Source organism: Rhinolophus ferrumequinum, chromosome 24 (assembly GCF_004115265.2).
Source record: "Rhinolophus ferrumequinum isolate MPI-CBG mRhiFer1 chromosome 24, mRhiFer1_v1.p, whole genome shotgun sequence".
In the NCBI taxonomy this organism is placed as follows: Eukaryota; Metazoa; Chordata; class Mammalia; order Chiroptera; family Rhinolophidae; genus Rhinolophus; species Rhinolophus ferrumequinum.
Window position 1 is genome coordinate 23,391,463 of NC_046307.1, and position 10,986 is coordinate 23,402,448.

Sequence of the window (10,986 nt, forward strand, 5' to 3'; positions counted from 1 at the left end):
CTTTCAATGTGCTAAGCACTGTTCTGAATGCCGGGGATACAACTATGGATAAGACAAGTATGTTCCTGCCTCGGGAAGTTCCTGTTCTGGTGAGAGAAGACAGACATTGAATAAGTCATGACAAGTCTGACAAGTGCGATGCGTTTTATGAAAGGAGAGTGAGGACTGCTACGGGAATCTGCAGCAGGGGAGCCTGTCTTGACCTAGTGCTTCCATGATAAGGTGACATTTCATCCACCCCTCAAAGATGAAATGTGAACTGCAAAGTGCAGGGAGCTTTGGGAGCATCCCAGGAGGGCACTAACCTTCGACAGCGTTGAAAGGAAGGCCTCTCGGAGGAAGTGGCATCCAATGCTCACCTACGTAGGTATATAATTATAGACGGGAATAGATACAAGGAACAATGAGCGCCTGTAACAGGATCTGAGCTTTCCTGAGGAAGTGATATTTGATTTAGGATCTGACACATAAATGGAAGCTAACTGGTGAGAAGTGAAAAAACAAGTGTTCCCAGCAAAGGAACCAGCATGTGCAAAGGCCCTGGGGTGGGAGGGAATATGGTTCTCCGAGAACCGTTTTCCTCTTCGAGCACTTTGACAAGCATCTCCAGGTCTAAACTATCAGTGAGAGAAGAGGACTGGTGCTGGGAGAGGGCGCAGCGTGCTTGCCGTGCTCTCTCCATGGGGCTTTCAGCACACTGAGAGACATCTCCCTCAGACCTCATCCTGCTCTAAGAGCGTCTGAAAAAACTTTACAGTTTCGTTGAATTTAGCATCATCCTTCCTTCCCTGAAAGGGAGTTGAGACTCTGAGAAAGCAAAGGACTTACCAAGGTCACAGATAATCATGCTAGTTAATCACGTGCTCTGTTCTGTACCAGCCTCTGTGCTAAGCACTTTACCATTCAACATGAGGTAGAGGCCGTTCCTGGTCTGCAGTGACAAATAAGAAAACTGAGGCTCATGGAAGGGATCTTGTCTGGGGTCCCACAGCTAGGAATCCCCAGAGTTTTGAAACCCAGGTAGCTGATCCCAGAACCTACACTCCTATGCAGTGGGACTTGTTGGCAGAACGTGGCCAGAACCCAGATTCTCTGACATCCGGTGCCATGCTTCTGCCCTTAGAATAGGAATTCAGCCTGGCATATCCCTTTCGGGCAGCTTCCACGTCCTTGTGCCAGCACCGACTGGCTTCAGTCGGGTCCACCCCAGTATTGCAGGGCACCAAGCAAGAGTACAAATGGGGGACCCCATGGCTGCGGCCCACCTGCCTTCCCTTCCTCCCCCTTCCCTTCCCACAAGGAAGGTGCTTAAAGCTCTCAGCCCAAGCTCTACTCACACCACCCTAACTCCTGCCCAGCAAACAGCACCAACTCGCTCCCCCGCACGCCCCCCTGGTGTACACAGCCTGCCCTTGGAGGAAGACACCTGGCAGAGGCCCGCTGCACAGGCCTAGGAAGCTGGCTGGGGGCCTGTGAGCAGGAAATCAAGATCTTGGGTACCCAGATTGTGATCAGGAAATGCGGTCACAGGCTCGGGGTGAGCCATACCCTTGGCTCCACAGACTCTTGTTCCCAGGGGGAGAATGCAGCAGGAGGAGGGGCACAGTGGGGCCCAGTAGCTCCAGTGGGAGGGGGAGCCTAACTGCAGACCATCCTGGGGTTACTGCTAGATCCCCCGCTCTGCCCCCATCAGCCAGCTTTCCTGCAGGACTGATTGGTACATATTCCCTGGGCCCCTGCAAGACACACAGCCCACACCCACTCCTCTCCCTGGTCCTTTACCTCAGAGTGACACCCCCACTCCCACGATAATAACCCATTCCCACCTTAGGTCATGCCCCAACTTGTGCAAACCGCAGGCCTCTGCATTGTGCTAAGGCAGGATGAGTCAGGGCAGAACTCAAGGCGCTGCGCCCTGGGAAGCCGCGCTGAGCAGGAAAGAGGAAGTTCTGCAGCCGGGAGCGGGAGCGGGAGCGGAGTGAATCAGGCAGGAGTGACTCCTGTCCTGGGTTCTGGCCTCTACTCAGCCAATACCTGCAGCAGGAAGGGGTGTGGGGGAGGGACCCAGGCACCCCGGTCTGGGGTCAGGCGGCCTTAAAAAAGTCTCTTATTGAAAGAGAGTAGGTGGATGTCATCTCCATGTTGCTGAGATGGCAGTTTGCTTATGGGGAAGAATGTAAGAAGGCTGTGTGCGTGTGTGTTCACGTGTGTACATGTATGCATGTTTGTGTGTGTGTGTCCAGTATGGACACATGTCTATACATACGTCTGTGTGTTTGTGTCTGTATGTGTGTGTGCAGTGTCTGTGGGAATGTGTAGGTCGCTCTGCCTATGCCTGGGTGGGGGTTGGTTCGAACATCTTTGCCACTGTAACTTAGGGTGTGTCTAAGTGCAGAAAGCAAGGGGCCCCCCAAGCTTGGCCCCAGGCAGATGAGTCCAGAACCTGTCGTGTCAACCCCTACCTCTGACCGTCAGTCCTTTCAGGACAGTCCCACTTCCGATTTTTCTCACTATTGTGAGGACATAGTAGATCCTCAATTAGTATCTGTTGAATTACTATCTCAGAGAGGCCCCTGGGGAGCTCCAGAAGTCCCAAACAGGAGGCCTGGAGTGGGAGAGGAACTGCCGCCTGGTTGACCTCATTCCTAGCTCAGTTACCTCTCTAACCCTCAGGCTTTTGCTTGGTGTCCCCTCCGCCCTGGTCTAAAGTCAGGGAACAAAGCCCTGAGCTCTTTGGTAACTTGCTGTGTCACCTGAGTAAGTCCCTTCCTCTTTCTGGGCTGCCGTTTTCCTATCTGTTAAAAGAGCAGGTTGGATTTCCCGACATCAAAGGCCACAGCCAGTCTCAGCATAGTGGTTTTCACCTTCAGGTCCTTTGTTCAGTGGCCTCTGCCCATCTAGACATTGGATCGATTTCAATTTCTTCTCTCAGATCCTTCTCCTTCCTGCTCCTTGTGAAACTTTCCCTGATCCCGGCTCAGGCAGTAAGCAGAGGTCCCGACCAAGTTTTCACGCTGTTTCTGGGTCCCCCGCTGTGAGTGCCCCTGGGTAACCCCCAGGCTTTGTAATTAAGATCACCTTTGCTAGGAACACGCTGGTTGACATTTATAGGCTTGAGAAGGGAACTTCCTGAGAAAATGGTGATGAAAAATTCAGTCCTCTAACACCTTGGCCTCTGGGGCTTTGCTGGAGGAAGCATTCTGTGAGCTGATTTTTCCAGAGAGCTAGGTTGCAGAGGGGGGAGGGCAGACATATTATATTGCTGATTAACATGCTAAATACTTTTTTTTTTTTAAGCCTTTCAGGTGAGAACCTTCCCTAGATATACTACACGCTTCCCTGCCTTCTCAAAGAAGGCTAAGCGTGATTTCATCTTCACTTGATGACTCAGGGCCATTAAAAGGATTCATGATTGAACTGAGTTTTAATACAGGGGTGTCCTTAAGGGCTGTGAAGATATGTTAGACTATTTGCCCCCACCCTGAAAGAGCCAGGCTTGTCATTTTCATGTTTTATATTTGCTCGTTGACAGTGTCAGCTGTCACTTATTTCAGGGGCCCTTCTCTCGCTATTCTTTACCACAGGGAATCTGTTAACTACACGTCCACGTCGTGTAGAAGATGAATATGTCATCTGAGCAAGGGGCTGCCCTCAGAGTGAAAGACGTGGTAGAATCCACCATGGCTACTTCGAAGTCTTTTCGTTCCGCATTTATTAGCCATGGGACCCTAAAACAGATTTTCCCACGGCTCTGTTTTCTGATCTATACCATGGGACTAAGAATAGCATCTGTCTCACAAAGTTATTGCAACTAAACATAAGGTTATATGCACCTAAAGCACATAACACTGCCTGGCCATAGTAACTCCTCAATAAATGTCAACTGTTTTATTCTTAACTACTCTTCTTGTCTGAGTTTTGGATCAATGGCATTTCAGGATAGCTACTTGAGTTCTGCATTAGTGAAATGATTCATTCCTAAAGAATGCTTTGAGATGCAAATAACAAAAAACCCAAGGAAAAGTGACTTGAACAAATAGGTGTTTGTTTTCGTGTGTTTCGAGGGGTGATGGTGGTTGGCATGCCGTGGCTCAGCAATGTCAGGACCAGGACCGGTGTCACTGCGGTTCTTTCGGCCTCTGCCTCATGGTCACAATCGTCTGCTGCAGGTCAAGTCATCACATCCTCTTTCAAGGCAGGAAGAAGGAGACAGAGGGATGCTGGCTAGGTTTCCTTTCCCGAAAGATTTCTCTTTGTTTCATGGTCTAGAATTGGGTCCCATGGCTACTGTCAGTGCAAGGGATCCTGGAAAACAAGACACATTATGATTAGGCCAGTCACAACATCTCCCCTGGGACTTCCTCCACCGTCTCTCCCTGCGCTCCCCATCCAGGGTTTGGTGAGTGAGGACAAAGGGGAAATGCGTATTGGGTCAGCAGCCAACATTGTTTATTTCACTAACTATTTATCATGCTTTTTTTTTTCTTTTTTTGGTCTTAATTTGGAAATTTTGATTGCATGTGCATATGATGGAAACCTAAATCAGGCTGGCTTCGGCAAAAATAAAGAATTGAATAGGTAGAGGAATTGACAGGAAAAACAAGGAAAGGAAATGTTTTAAAAAATGAATGGACTTGTAGTCCTGAGTTCAAGAATAGTTTGGCTTTAGGTAAGTCTGGGGCCAAATCTGCAAACAACATTGGCAGAAGACTGCCCTTCACTTTTTGTCTGTTTACCTTTACATTTGCTAAATAATCAGGTAGATTCTCCCCACCTAAGGATTCCTGGGAGCTCCAGGCTCTCATTCTCTCAGGCTCTTGTCCAGCAGAAAAGCAAGTAAGTTATTTCTCCCTATGACTACAAGCAAAAGTTCCAGGATGAATGCTGGTTGGCTGTGATTGGGTAACAGGCCCAGCGCTGAGCCAATCACAGTGACCATAGGGAATTCAGGGCTCTGATTGGCAAGACTGGGTCTCAGACTCAACACTGGAGTATAGGTTGGATTAGCAGCCCCCAAACTACTGGTTAAAATGGAAGATTAGGGTGGACTGGATCCCTCACGAAAAGCAGGTATGGACAGAGGAAGGGAGAATGGATACAGAGAAGGCACAGAGCTTTGCAATTTTAAACACAGACCTATAAATTAGGAAAAGCAGGGATTCTGGCCCCATTTTCTATTGGGCAGAGCTGTCTTAGGTAAAATGATGTGCCCAGAGCCATTTAGTTCACAGGTGGTTAAGATGAATCCCAGTGTATCTGGGCTCTAGGTGTTTCCTTTATACTGCATCCTGAGCTGACTGACAACTGGTCAATCTAGGGATAGTCCCGGAGCCATGGAGACGTGGGACAACTAGCCAGAGGGACCACCAAGAGAGACCACAGGTTCCACAGAGCCCTTTATGAAGCTCCTTAACCTCCATTGTCTTCTTAGAGCTTCACAGTACCCTGGGAGGAGGGCAGGCCCAGAAATAGGTCCATTGCACTGAAAGAGAAGAGGAGGAAGCTGAGGGAAAGAACCAACTAGCTGAGGAAGATGAGGAAGCCCCCAAGGCGGAGGAGTGATGGTAACACTGTCATTTCTCCAGCACTTACTTTGGGCCTGGCCCTCTGTCATCTCGATCATCTCAGCAATGCTGTGAAGAACGTACTATTAGCACTCCCATTTCACAGATGGCTAGCTCAGGTTCAGAAAAGTTAAACAACTTGCCCAGGGTCACACAGCTAATAAAAAGAAAAGCTGGAGCTCGAGGCAGGTCTGTTTGAAAAAAACTGGGCCCTACACAAAAGTGCCTCCATCCAAGTTGGGTTCTTGGTAAAAAACAGACCTGCCAACTGTAATCTGAGGATCGGAGAGGTCGACATTTGGGGTGCCTGGAACAGCTTAGTGAAGGCCGGGGTGAGTGCCAGCAAGACGCGAGTCAGCCCCAAGAAGCATCAAGAAAGAGTCAGGCCCTTTTTCCTGCTTCCATGACTCCTGGAGTCATGCCCCTCCTCTGCTTTCCTCCTCTCCCCCTACCCCAACGTGATCCATTCATGACTGCTTCAGCCCAAAAGACCGTCCCCGAACTGCAGAGATCAGCCAAAGAGAAAGGATTTGGTCTGGGAATCTGGGGACCTGCATGAGTCTCTCCCTAACTCGCTAGGTGAACCTCAGAAAAGTCCCCTCTCCTGGCCTCAGTTTCCCCATCTGCATAAGGCGTTCGTTGGACTCCATTTCTAAAGCCACTTCTGGCTCCAGCTAGAATCACTGTCTCAGGTTCCAGGATTTCTCCACCCTTTGTGGTAGCTTCAGATTTCTTGCCTGGGGGAAGAGCGAGGGCAAGTTGCTACACTTCAGCCCTCTCACAGGGCAGAGAGGCAGAGAGGCATGGCTCCCAGCCCAGCAAGGAGGCTTACCTAACCTCAGTGAGCTGAGCAAATCCCTGAGAACAGAAAGCACTGAGCACTCAAAGAGGGAGGGGATGGAGTGAGTCTATTCCTGCCTTGCTGAGCCAACTTTAACCCTTTCCAGGCCTCCCCCAGCAGCAGGAGGGCAAGCAGGCTTCCAGGGCAGGGCATGCTTGGGCTTCTAGGAACTGCTCTGCCTCCAAAGCCAACTTTCCATAAGGGAGGCCCCCTAGGGCGCAGGGGCAGCTGGAGATGCAGCTTGTCCTTCACAGACCCAAACCCAGGGGGTCAGAGCTGGGAGGAGCCCCACCCACTCCGCCATTCACAAGTCAGGAGCCTGAGGCCCAGAGATCACACAGCTTTAGACTCACAGGAAAGAAGAGCCTGGACCAGCACAGACACCTAGGTTACTCACATTTGTTGAATGACGGGAACCGAGGCCTTCTTCTTGATACCATATTGCCTTTCAGGATTCTTAAAATCAAAGTTTCCATCCTCAAATTAGAAGCAGATTGTTGAGGCCTGTCCATAAATTCCTCACTCGAACCTGCAGTGACTAATTCTCCCAGGAGTGTGGGATCAAACCCACCATGGCTATTAAAAATTTAATACAAAGCCCCAGTGCCTTGGGGCTGTGCTTTCTTATTAGCCCTGGAACAAGGTGAAGCCTGCATAGTCACTTGGGGTGAGCCAAGAATGTGAGGGCTGGAGTGCCTTTCCTGAGAAGCTCTCGGAGGCAGCGCGCTTCCTCTCTGGAGGCATCCTAGGGGGACCTTCTGAAAAAGGTCCCAGCCCTAATCATAGACAAAGAGGGGGTGCCCCTCCGCTGAGAGAAGTCTGGATTAATACAGACCTCCCTGCCTCCCCAAAGTACCCCTGCCCCTAACCGTTCCCCAGGGAGCTGACATCCAACCCTCAGTATGAAACAGATTCCTGGGTTTCTCAAAGGCCCCTGTGAATATGTGTGTGACTCACAGGGGAAAATGGGGATGGGGTCCAGACCGCTGGTGGATTTTAAGCAATGGGCATGTGTTTGAGCTGGGAAAGCAGCCAGATTACATCAAAATTGGGAGCCTGGGCTTCTGCAGCCAGTGAGGGGGCAGAGACCAGGAAGAGGGCTCTGGGTGACCTGGGGGTGACAGTGACGATGTGGCAGTGCTGCCTCCCCCACTGGGATTGGTTAATCATGGGATCAACGGGACTGTGACACAGCGTGTGGCTTGTGAGCCCAGGATGCTTTCTTGGCCCAGGCACCCAGCCTCCCTGTGAGGTCCCTGGGGACACAGAGGCTCAAGGGACTATTTGTAAGTGTTATGAATGCACTCTGTGCCTGGCATTGTGCTAGATGCCAGGGGTAAAGTGACACAACCCACATGGCTTCTGCCCTCAAGAGCAATGACAAGTGGGAAATGCAAAGATCGCCCTGTTACCATTTCAGATGTGCCCAAATCCCCGTGCTGAGCTTGTTGGCCAACTAGCACCCTGCAGGGATCACTGAACCATGTTTATTCATCATACATGTGTTAACTCTATCCCACATACTTCTCTCTCTCTCTCTCTCTCTCTCTGTCTCTCTATCTCTCTCTCTCTCTCTCTCTCTCTCTCTCTCTCTCTCTCTCTGTCTTTCTTGTGAGCACATCCACTCCATCAGTGAGTGCTCTTGGCTCTACCTCCAAAATATACGGCCCGAATTTGACAGCCCCGCTCCCTTGACCCAGATGCCACCTTTTCTCCCCTGGTGGCTGTTCTTCCTGCCTCCCCTCTTGCCTCTCTCTAGTCAGTTCTCTAAGGAGCAGCCAGAATGATTTGCTCTAAGGTGTAAGTCACTCTCCTAAAACCCTCCATGGATGTCCCAGGGTCCTTGGCATGAAAACACACTCTGTGCCATGGCCCCTGAACAGGGCCTTCATCCATTATCTCCTGTCCGCTGGACATCCTCCCCTCCACACAGGCCGGCTTTCTACTCCTGAAAGATGACTCACCGGTTCCTTTCCCTGGGCCCCTGTGATTGCTGCTCCTTCTTGGAATGTTTGTCCCAACTCATTATCATCCAGGTCTCAACTACGAAGTCACCCACTCTAACCAAAGCCATGCCCATCGTTCACTCTCCATCACATGCCCTTGTTTTTATTGTCATACCACTTAACCAGTAACTGAAATTATTTGTTTCTATGTTAATCGTCTGTCAGCCTCCTCCTTCTAGAATGTAACCGCCCCCCCCACTTGAGGGCAGGATTTCCATCTCATTTTTTCACCACTATCTACCTAGCCCATGGAACTCAGTGACCAATAGTCTCCAAAATTTTTTGTGACCTCATTAAATGACTAGTACAATGCTCAGACATGTGTTTTGGAGAGGAATGTAGCGCTTACAATCCATTTACCCCTTTATCAGATGGGGAAATGGAGATACAGACAGAGACCTGGATTTGCCCAAAGTCATACAAGCCAGTCAGTCCTTCATATAAGCTGATACATGGACAAGAAGAAGTAGCAATGTGAGCCTATGAGAGGAACAGCTCTTTCAAAGGGCCTGGAGCAGGACGTGTACAGGAAAGTAGGTAGAAGATGAGTGGGACTAAAGCAAACTAAGAAGGAGAGACCTGTGGGGTGAGGTGTCCAGGCAGGCAGAGGCCAGGCCAGGCAGCTAGGCCTTCTCTGAACACACTGTGTGAATGGACATGCAACCCCCAGGAACTCTCTATTCCCTTTACCCCGCAACTTCATAGCAAGTATGCGTGTTGTCGTTATTTGCTTACCGATTATCTGACTAAAATGTCAGTTCCAGGAGAGCAGGAACTTTGCTTTGATCTGCTGTAATCCTAATGCTCAGAACCTAGCACGCATGCCCTCCTCCACCGAAAAAAAAAAAAAAAAAATATCAGTGAAGTAAGAAACAGGGTGGGCTGAGTGGAAGAGATTTCAGACCATAGAGAACAAAGAAGAGGGGACCCCGTGCTCCCTCCTGCCCCAACTCCCACCCCCATGTTTCAGAGCGAAGCCTCAGTATAACTATGGGCGTTTGGATTATTTACCTTGTTAACCACCCTCTTCGCTGACTTGGTTGGTCCAAAGCCTGTGGCATGAGTAACTGCCACGATTTGGCATGTGGTGAGCCGACAGCGGCTGTGTGATTGCAAAGTGAGTGCTGCACTTGCAGGAACCAGGCTCTGGGTCCAGTCCTCACCCAGGAATGGACAAACACACCCTGTGGGACTTGCTCAACCCTGGGAGCTTCACTCTGGGCTTCTCCTGGGTGCCTCCTTGGTCTCCTGGATTCCTACTGTGCATACTACCCAAGTGGGCAGAGCGATTCATATCCCTGTTTCAGGAGGTGGCATTGGAGCAGAGACCTGAGGGAAATTGGGGAGTCAGCCATGCAGATATCTGAGGGAAGAGTGTCATGCAAAGGGCATGGCAGGTGCAAAGGCCCTGCGGTGGACTTGCAGGGGTAGAGCAGCATAGCTGGAGCAGGCGAGCCATACCTTAGAACCACCGGGGATTACACAGCGACAGGGAAAGGTCAGAGCAGGCTCCAGGTAGGGAGAACAGCGTGTGCAAAGGCCTCAGGAGAGAAACAAGTGCTTTCTGTTTGTCAAAGTATTTCACCTAATCTGATCCTCAGAACAAAGCTAGGCGGGTAAGACGGGTAGATTTCTTTTTCCATTTGACAACGGAGGACCTGAAGCTCTAGAGTGTCTAACAGGTCAGCCAGGATCACAGAAGTATCTCGATTCAGGAGCAGAGCAGAAATCTGCGATCTCACTACCCTTTCAGGTCAGATCTGAAGCTCATGCCTTTTGACTTCGTGCCAGTGTGAGTTTCCAAAACAAGATCTGCTCCCAGGCAAGCTTCTGAATGGGTTGCAAAGTTCAAAGCTGAGCCAAATGAAGCTGAGTTGCCAAGAATGATATAGAATGCTCTGTGGTGAGTCTGTATAGAGAAGTAACCCCACCACTCCTCCCACAAATATAATAATTTAACCAATACGGCTGAAACACACAGGTCTCGTCCTTGAAGAAACTTTTATAGAAACACGGAAAGTTAGAATCATGTTGGTTTCAGATGGTAACTTAACGTTTCTGGAATGAAATTCTTCTCAAATATATACTTGTACGTCCTTTGGAATTCCTCCAAGAAGCTTCCTGCCGAATTTCAGATAAAGAACAATTCAGAAGAGAATATGAAAGATTCAATCGAGAATGCTATCCAGAAGGCCAGATTCTCCTGCGATGGACACTTACACAGATTTTCTAAAAGGTTTCACAAAATTTTCTCCAGATATGCCATGGTTTGGGATAGTCTCCGTGTCATCAGTGTTTACCAAATTCCTCATCGTTATCATCATTTTCATCGTTCAGTTTCTATGTGTCTCCATATCACGCAAACGTGGCTCAAGGGATTGTCACCAAAGTTGGAGGGAATGTTCGTGAACACCTTGTGTGAAATATAGGCTGTACAGGAAACAAAACTTATTTTGCAGGGGGTGTCTGATCAAGAGAGACGTGCCATAGCCCTCAGAAAGCTGTAGAAAGAGAAACCTCAGAGGGATTTAAAATTTAACTCCCACATTGCAAGTCACAAGGGCAGACGCTGCGA

General features: G+C 49.6%; 1 long non-coding RNA gene across 1 annotated transcript; it reads right to left on the reverse strand.

Moving 5' to 3' along the window:
- Nucleotides 1-4,134: 4,134 nt before the first annotated feature.
- On the reverse strand, nucleotides 4,135-7,013 carry LOC117016414 (uncharacterized). The gene is made up of 3 exons (XR_004421908.1): nucleotides 6,803-7,013; nucleotides 5,415-5,482; nucleotides 4,135-4,305 (listed from the first exon to the last, which is right to left on the reverse strand). It is a non-coding gene; the product is annotated as an uncharacterized LOC117016414 (long non-coding RNA).
- Between the last annotated feature and the right edge of the window lie 3,973 nt (nucleotides 7,014-10,986).